The 9950-nt window shown below is 43.0% G+C and overlaps 1 pseudogene; it reads right to left on the bottom strand.

Annotated features, from left to right (window-relative positions):
- Window positions 1–613: 613 nt before the first annotated feature.
- On the bottom strand, window positions 614–681 carry LOC150045758 (U4 spliceosomal RNA; annotated as a pseudogene).
- Window positions 682–9950: the final 9269 nt, after the last annotated feature.

The following is a 9950-nucleotide window of genomic DNA, read 5'->3' as shown; positions in this document are numbered from 1 at the left end:
GGAAACTAACTAGAGACAGGCTTCATATACAAAGGCAACTCCTCCACAAAACTATTTGTAGCCACAGGCAGTTTTCTACAACATTAATGAGTATTAAGCTTCATTCAGACCCTAGCAATCTCACCCAAGATTGTCCTTACCAAACCTGTTTCAAACCCATAGACCAGTTATCAGGAAAGCAAAACTTAGCATATGCATGCTATATATAAAAGTCTCTCCTCACTCCCTCCACCCCCACCCCAGCATTTGATTTCAGACATAGGAAGTACCCAGATTAGAAGTATTGTCTTTGAAAACAAATAGTACTCTAAGGCCTCAGATTTGGGGGCTATCCATTGATTCTTTAGTCTACTCGATTTGTTTCACAAATTCTTGTTTTAGTTTAGACCAGCTGGAGTTAGAAGAAAGGCTTTGTAAGTTACAATCTTGGGAAATCTTAATTTTCTATTCATGTGGGAAAGGTGTGAGTCACAGATGGAAAAACCTGTTCAGCTTCAAACAACTGCATTACTTCCCTGAGAAGTAACGTCACCTACTCCACTTCAATGATGGACAATACACAAGAGCCTTCTAAGCAGGGGAGAAAAATGGGAGTGACTCTTCTTGAGTCACCTTGTTAATTAGCAATAGTCACACCTTGGGGAAACCTCACTGGTTATGACACTGCCACTGTGCAAAGCTATGAGTCACATTTTTTTAATGGCTTCTCTGTGTATTATTACAAATGTAATTGTTACAGAATGTCACAAAGCCATATTGTAACACAAGCAAAAGAAATGGAGAGCCATTGGTACCTTTTCATGGGTCAGTTTTGTGACTTATTAGACTATTTATGTGTGTGTGTGTGTGTGTGTGTGACACGCTTGGGGCTTGAACTCAGGGCCCCTTACTCTCACTTGGCTTTCCTGCTTAAGATAGGTAGAAATCTTGGCTGGGAGTTTGGCCTAGTGGTAGAGTGCTTGCCTAGAATGCACCCAGGTTCGAGTCCTCAGAACTACCTACATAGAAAAGCTGGAAGTGGTGCTGTGGCTCAAGTGGTAGAGTGCTAACCTTGAGAAAAGCCCAAGGACAGTGTTCAGGCCCTGAGTTCAAGCCCCAGGGCTGGCAAAAACAATAATAACAATAATGAGTTGGCCATTTTTACTCAAGGCTAGTCTTCTAACACTTGAACTATGCATCTACTCTGTCTTTTTGCTAGTTAACTGGGGATAAGAATCTCATGGACTTTTCTGTCTGGGCTCCAAACTGCAATCCTCAGATTTCATCTTCCTGAGTTGATAGTATTACAGGCTTGAGCACTGATGTTCAGCTAACTCCCCACATTTGAGTTCTGATTTCAATGTTTCTCTGAGCTTCTCCTCCAAATACTTTTTAAGCATTTCATGCATAGCACTGAAATTTCACATCTCCACTTTTCTCTACTACCATAGTCCTTGTTTTACTTATCTCTGCTCACGGAATCATTGGCATCATCGGCATCTTTCTTTTAGGCACTTGTTTCGACACCTGAGGTTCTTCTTCTTCTTTTTTTTTTTTTTTTTTTTTTGCCAGTCCTGGGCTTGAGCTCAGGGCCTGAGCACTGTCCTTGGACTTTCTCAAGGCTAGAGCTCTACCACTTGAGCCTCAGCACCACTTGCGGCTTTTTTCTATGTATGTGGTACCGAGGAATTGAACCCGGGTCTTCATGCATGCTAGGCAAACACTTTAACCACTAGGCCAAACTCCCGGCCCCTGAGGTTCTTCTTATTTCTCTTCCTCTCTTTATGAAGATTTCTCAGGCCAGCGACTGACCGTGACAATAGATTTTTACCTTTCCAGCATGCTTCTCAATCTCACTGTACTCTCAGATCTGCCCACATCTGCCCACTCATTGTCTATGATCACAGTGGACTCCAGGAGGCCTTCTGGCCTCCAGGCTCCCGTTCATTCCTCACATAGTTGTCACCTTCATTTTTGTCAGGAAGCCAGCCCTAATTATGTTCTTATCTATGGCTTCTTTAGATAAACCCACCAACCATCCTACCTTAACTATATATTACAGGCTCCGCATCCCAATTAAGTGAAATGCTCACTCATTCCTTGACCAATTTTGTATTTTTCCAGTGCTTTACTTGCACTACTTCTCCCTCTACTCTATATGTTCTGTCCTGAAACTGCTTATACACTTCTGTATATATTTCCAGAAAGCCTCAGAATATAAATTATCTTCTTTATGATCCTTGCCTGGGGTCTTCAAGACAGGAGGAAGGGCTGGGAGTTTGGCCTAGTGGCATGAAGACCTGGGTTTGATTCCTTGGTACCACATATACAGAAAAAGCTTGAAGTGGTGCTGTGGCTGAAGTGGTAGAGCACTAGCCTTGAGAAAGCCCAAGGACGGTGATCAGGCCCAGAGTGAGATTCCTAGGATTGGCAAAAAAAAAAAAAAAAAAAAAAAAGAGGAAGAAATCTACTTCTTCTTCTGTACATATGAAAAATTTTAGTTTTTCCATCTACGGCATTTATGACTTTCCATCTAATATGTGCATGTGTGTGTGTGCGTGTGCACACGTGCGCATGTGTGTGCCTAAACATGCTGGGCTAGGACTCTAGGCCTCCCACTTTTGCTAAGTTCCTCCACCCCCTCAACTGATTGAGCCATAGCTCTACTTCAGTCCTTTTTTTTTTTTTTTTTTTTTGTGGATCTTGGGGCTTGAACTCTGGGCCTGGGTGCTGTCCCCCTACCCCTGGATCTGGGCATTCGAGCTCTTCAGCTCAAGGCTACCGACCTATCCCTTGAGCCTCTGCCCCACTTCCCGTTTTCTAGTGGTTAATTGGAGTTAGGAGTCTCACAATCTTTTGTGCCAGGGCTGGCTTTGAACCTTGATCCTCAGATCTCAGCCTCCAGAGTAGCCAGGATTACCAGCGTGAGCCACCATGCCCTGCTTACTTCAGTCCTTTTGATGGTTAATTGGAAATCAAAGTCTCAAAGACTTTTCTGCCTGGGCTGGCTTCATACCACTAACTTCAGACCTGAGCCTCTGGAGTAGTTAGGATTATAGGCATGAGTCACCAGGGCCCTACTCTAGTATGCACACACAGGATTTCCTCTCTGCCAGACTTTACCACTTATTAGTTATGATGCCTTCATTCAACACTTGTTGTTGTTGTTGCTGCTGCTGCTGCTGCTGGAACCCAGAGCTTCACACTTGTTAAGCATATGCTAATATTAGGGTGCTACATCCCCAACTCAGCAAATATTTGTGAATATTCACTAACTACAAACATTATTGTGGAAGTAGGTTTCCTTCCAGGGATTCATGATACAATGATATGATTAATATTTAGTTTACAAATAGTGTGAGGTATGTGCAAATGTTGAGGACAAAAGGTGTTCTAAACTCAGCCTGGAAGAAAGAAGAAAAACAGAAAATTCCCTGGGCCGATGACACCTGAATGAAGTTTTATATGCTGAGTCTGTTGAAGATGAGGAGACAAAAAGTCTGGATTGAAGAAAATAGATATTTCAAGGCAAGTAACCATTTTAACATTTATTTCCCTTATTTCAATGGTTCCAACATCTGTGTTAAACCAGGACTTTTCCAGTGGCTCCGACATCTGTGTTAAATCAAGACTTTTTCATTACAAACTACGAATTTGTTATGCATAATATAGGCGATTGTTGAAAAGTTATATTGCCAGACACTGGGAACTTACACCTGTAATCCTGGCTCCTTAGGAAGCTGAGATATGAAGATTGTGGTTTAAAGTCAATGGGCAGACAAATTGGAGAGACTCTTATCTCCAACTAGCTAGCAAAAAGCCAGAAGTTGGAGGTATGGCACAAGCAGAGAGCCATCCTTAAGTGGGGAAAAACAAACAAACAAACCCAAAAGTGTAAATCTCTGAGTTTAAGCCCCAATACTGGCACAGAGTATAAAAAGGTACAAATCCCTTTTTTTCTTCTCAAACATCAAACTGATGTTGGAACTGAGGGTTGACTGTTTGCTAGGTAGGTCCTCGGTCAGTTGAGCCAGGTTCCTAAGTGGATTGAACTTTGTATTGACCTGAGGCTATTGAGCTTTTCCTTGGCTTTTGTTTTGGTCACAACTGGCATTCTACCACTGGGCTTTTTGCTGGTTAATTATAGATAAAAGTCTTGCGGAGTTGTCTGGGCCAGCACATTCTCAGATCTCAGCCTCCTGAGTAGCTAGAATTACAAGCAACACTTGGTGAGCCAGCTGCAACTAGCTGAGATGAGGCCTTAATAATCTGTGGACTGACTTGAAGTACAACCTTCCCAATCTCCTAAGAAGCTGGGAGTACAAGTGGCAACAACTGTACCTAGGTTAAAAAAATTTAAATGAAAAAAAAAAAAGACAACTTATGCCTTATGCTTGTTATAAAATGTTCTTTAATAGGCCAGGTGTGTGTGTGTGTGTGTTATGGAGCTTGAACTCCGGGCCTAGGCACTGTCCCTAAGCTTTTTTTTGCTGAAGGCTAACAACACTACCATTTAAGCCACAGTGCCATTTCCCATTTTTGTGGTGGTTAATTGGAGATAAAAACCATAATCCCTAGATCTCAGCCTCCTGAGTAGCTAGGATTACAGGTATAAGCCATCAGCATCTGGCTTGGGTCAGGGTTTTAAAGACTGTAGCTGAGATTCAAGTGGTTCAAGGGTTTACCTAGCAAGTGGAAGGTCCTAAGTACAAACAGGGATGCAAAGGGATGGGGAAAGTAAACAGGCAGACAACAGACAATGTTGCCAGGCTTCCTTGAATTCTTGAGTTTAAAATACTCTGGCCTAGGCTTTCTAAGTGGGATTACAGATATGCACCACTACACTCACACCCAGATTACATGTCTTCATTTAGAAAACAAAAATAACAAAATCCTGATAATTTAAAGCTAGCTGTTCTAACTAAAAATGTTCTTCCTAGCTGGGAGCTGATAACTCATGTCTATAACCCTAGCTACTCAGGAGGCTGAGATCTGAGAATTGTGATTCAAAGCCAGCCTGGGCAGGAAAGTCCCTGAGACTCATCTCCAAATTCCGCCTGAAAAACAAAAAAACAGAAATGGAGCTGTGACTCAAAGTGGCAGAGTGGCTAGCCTTGAGCAAAAGAGCTTGGGGATAGCACCCGGGCCCTGAGTTAAATCTCTGTGGCAGACCAAAAAAAAATTTTTTTACCCCTTATTCATGATATTCAAGAGTTAAGTGATCACTACTTTAAAGCAGTGTCTCTCAAAAGATTAGCAATCTGAGGATTTGACCAAGTAGTACAACACTTGCCTTGTAAATATGCTCAAGGCCCTGGGTTCAATTACCAATACTGTAATAACCTGGCAAGCTTAGCTGCCAAATTCTGTTTTTGTAAAAACTGCTTAACCTGCTCGACCATCTGCATGTGGTTCCATTCTTGTGATTTTTGACTGTGGGCATCATAAGGTGACATCATACAATGATGACCACCTGTGTATAGTTATGATCACCTGCATGTGGGGTTCACCTTTAAAAGCTCGGCTCCACTGAAGCTCCGGGCTGCTTTCTATCAGCCTAAAGGTAGAGAGTAACTGCTGCACTAATATTAAAATGACTCCTACCTCAGGTCACTGAGTGCTGGTGACTCTGTTGATGGGGGGGTGGGGAGTGTTCAGGCCCCTCTAAAATTGACTGGGATATTACAAATACCCCTCCCCCCACCACATACACACCACACACACACCACACACACACACACACACACACACACACACACACACACAAATTTCCAGGACTGGGAATGGCTTAATGGCAGAGAGGTAGAATGCTTGCCCCGACCGAATGTATGAAGCCCTGGGTTCAATACCTCAGTACTACATGAACAGAAAAAGTTAGAAGTGGCACTGTTGCTCAAGTGGTAGAGTTCTAGTCTTGAGAAAAATACAGGGATAGTGCTCAGGCCCTTAGTTGAAACCCCAGGACTGGCAAAAAGAAAAAAAAAAGGGGGGCTGGGGGGGGTGGGAGGAGGGTAATGGGTACCAAGACATATGAAAGGGTATCAATGTATGTGAATTAATGCACCTTCTATCTGGCAAATATCATGTAACCCTTTTATTAATTACAATAAAAATATATTTTAAAAAAATCCCCTCAGATAACTTCAGAATTCCTGAGGTTAGGGGTTTTTTCTTTTTTCTTTTTTTTTTTTTTTTTTGCCAGTCCTGGGCTTGAGCTCAGGGTCTGAGCACTGTCCTTAGACTTTCTCAAGGCTACAGCTCTACCACTTGAGCCTCAGCACCACTTCCGGCTTTTTTTTTTTTTTTGTATGTATGTGGTACCAAGGAATCGAACCCGGGTCTTCGTGCATGCTAGGCAAGCACTTTAACCACTAGGCCAAACTCCCAGCCTTGTTTTGTTTTTAGTTTTTTTATTTTGGTTGGTTGTAGGACTTCGACTCTGGGCCCAGGTGCTGTCCCTGAACTCTTCAGCTTAAGGTTAGAGCCCTACCCCTTGAGCCACGGTGCCACTTCTGGTTTTCTAGTGGCTAATTGGAAATAAGAGTCTCATGGCCTTTAATGTCCAGGCTGGCATTGAACCAAGATCCTTAGATCTTAGCCTCCTGAGTAGCTAGGATTACAGGCGTGAGCCACCGAGCTGGGCTAAGGTTTTTAATTCTTCTTCCTCCTCCTCCTCCTCCTCCTCCTCCTCCTCCTCCTCCTCCTCCTCCTCCTCCTCCTCCTCCTCCTCCTCCTCCTCTTCCTCCTCTGCCTTATGTGCTCTCACTTGGCTTCACTCAACGCTAGTGCTCTATCATTTGAGCTGCAGCTTCACTTCAGGCTTTTAGCTGGTTAAAGAAAAGATTCTCATGGACTTTTCTGTCTGGGTTGACTTCCAATCAGGATGCTTAGATCTCAGCCTCCTGACTAACTAGAATTATAGGTGTTAGTGCCAGTTAGTGCCAACCTAGAGCTTTTTTTTTTTTTTTTTCCTGTCTTGGGGCCTAAACTCAGGGCCTGAGCCCTGCCCTTCTCAAGGCTAGAGCTGTACTACTTGAGCCACAGCACCACTTCTAGCTTTTTTTTTTTTGCCAGTTCTGGGACTTGAACTCAGGGCCTGGGCACTGTCCTTGGACACTTTTTGCTCAAGGCTCGTGCTCTGCCACTTGAGCCATACAGCATCACTTTCGGCTTCTTCTATGGATGAGGCACTGAGAATCAAACTCAGGGCTTTGTATGTGCTAGGTGAGCACTCTACCACTAGGCCAAAATCCTGGCCTACAACCTCGATCTTTTAAAAATCAACTTTATAGTTGATTCTGAAAAGCATCCTGACTTGGGAGCAACTGTCCTAGTCAGTTTGTCCCTCCATCTTATGCACAGCCTTGGATAAACTCATAGAAAAAGAATGGAGAAGGCAGCTCTCTCTCTCTCTCTCTCTCTCTCTCTCTCTCTCTCTCTCTCTCTCTCTCTCTCTCTCTCCTCTCTCTCTCTCTCTCTCTTTCTGAGGAACATGAACTTTGCTTGCTCCCACCCCCAAAATAGAAGTATATATGCTAAATACACATGGAAGAAAATGTTTTAGTAATATACCTGTTGACAGGAAATTTTAGGGCTTCATTTTTTTATAATTTTTTATTGTGATTAATAGAAAGGTTACATTATATTCATCAGATAGAAGGTGCATAACTTCACAAACATTGATACCCTATCTCATGACATGATCCCCATTTCCCTCCCACCCTCTCCCCACTTATCTTGATTCCCCCCCTTCCCTATCCAATTTCAAATAACCAATTAAGCACATATAAAATATATCAGATAACAAGGTGAAAAATAGTAACAATATGAGATAACCAAGGGATGGCAAAAGAGATGAGCGATAACATAGTACATTAAGGACAGCAGTCACTCATTATATGGCTTTTGTTTCCTTATCCTGGAAGTCCTTACATTTAGTGTCTTACTATTTGGCCTAATGTCTTTAGATTTTGTTCTATTGTAAATCTCTGCTAGGAGAGCCCAAGGTTTCTACTGATTATGACAAATGAGAGAGACTATTGGGCCTATGTTCCTTTGAGTCTGGCTTACTTCACTTAATATGATTTTTTCTAAGTCTTTCCATTTCCTTACAAATGGGGCGATGCGGGTTGGAGATATGTCTCACAGATTTTCTTGTTTGGGCTGGCTTCAAATTGCAATCCTCAGATCTCAGCCTGATTAGCTAGAATTACAGGTGTGAGCTACCAGTGTCCAGCAGAAAATAACATTCTTTTTGTCATTGTTGCTGTTGGTCGTAGAGTTTGAACTCAAACCTGGTCATTGTCTCTGTGCTCTTTTGCTCAAAGCTAGCACTTTGAGCCACAGTACCCCTTCCAGTTTTCTGGTGATTGATTGGAGATAAGAGTCTCACGGACTTTCCATCCCGGACTGGCTTCGAACCACAATCTTCAGATCTCAGCCTCTTAAGTAGGATTACAGGTGTGAACTATTGGTGCCTGACTTTTTTCACTTTTGCAAATTCATTTTTCATTGACTCATATAACTTGGTGAAATGAAATATGCTTTTTTTCTTTTTTGGATCATGGGACTTGAACTCTGGGCCTGGACACTGTCTCTGAGCTCTTCAGTTCAAAGCTACTTCTCTACCCCTTGAGCCACAGCACCAATTCCGGTTTTCTGGGGGTTAATTGAAGATAAGAGTCTCACGTACTATATATATATATATATATATATATATATATATATATATATATATCTCAGGTGATTTAAACAACAGGAAATAATTTCTCAAATTTCTGAAGGTTGGGAAGTTCAAAACCAAGGTGCTACTTTCTTTGCACAGTGATAGCACACTACCTGGCTTGTGAATAGGAGGGAGAATGGGTGAAAGAGAAGAGGAAAGGAAGAGGAAGGGACAAAAACTGCTCCGGTGTTGTCTTTGTCTTTACTTTTAAAGGCGCTAATCTCATGATTCACTCCACTTTGACCTCATTTAATCCTAATTACTTCATGAAATTTGTTCAATAAACAAAAAATTTGTGGGTAGGAGGTGTCAAAATTCAAAGTTAAACTCAAACCATTTTCAAAACTAGGATTCACAGCCAGGGCACTGAACAAACATTTGCTGAGGCCTCCCTGGTGAGAGGTGATGCAGCATGACACACCCAAGTCTGGTCACTGGTATAATAAATAATGATAAATAGGGACTGAGTGTCATCCAGAGAAACAGCCTTCTGAGTGTTCTGAAGTGGACGGAAGGACATCTACATGAGGCGAGGAATGGTGAAAATGTTGGCCATAGGTAAATACTGAAGGCCAGCTCTGCAGGCATGGAACAGTATCAGGAAAGGCTGAGCAATGGAAAGGTGCCCATCGTCAGAGAGAATGAGGCAGAGCCAGTTTAACCACAGGGAACTGCTCACGTAGGAGTGAGGCACAGAATATGACAGGAAAGTCCTGGGGCTCTTCTCAATGTCCCTCTCGGCTCACTGAGGGGTCCATGTCACGTTTCCTGGGGATAAAGACCCTAGTCTCTTATTAGTGAAACCCAAAGAAACCGGTCCAGTTCTCTGCAGCTGCACATAAACCACAAGCTACTGAAAGCAAACAAAGCCAGGGATGCCCTGGTGATGGCCAGGCTGTGGTGCCAGTTGTGAAGTGGGCAGCAGACTGCTTTCCCAATGAGTGGAAATACAGTGTAGCCAGAGAGAGAAAAAGCAGGTCTCTTTGCTAGTTATCTTAAATGGAAGAAATAATAATAATAATAATCAGGATTTGTTTCGTAAAACACAGGAGGAAACGGGCCTCGTCTTTCAGCTCTTGGGTCTCACACCCCTGATTTCCAGGGGAAGCAGCCATCTCCGGCCTGGGCTCCCTCTCAGGGCGGGAAAGGACCAGAGGTCAAGAGCGCAGGTTTGGGGAGGAGGGAAGGGCGAAGCAGTTTGGGGGTGGGGAGCGCCCCGCGTTGGGGTTCTGCTTGCTTAATCCTT

The sequence above is a fragment of the Megascapheus bottae genome, chromosome 27 (assembly GCF_031878675.1).
Source record: "Megascapheus bottae isolate mThoBot1 chromosome 27, mThoBot2.hap1, whole genome shotgun sequence".
Taxonomy (NCBI): Eukaryota; Metazoa; Chordata; class Mammalia; order Rodentia; family Geomyidae; genus Megascapheus; species Megascapheus bottae.
This window is presented reverse-complemented; position numbering and strand designations above follow the sequence as displayed.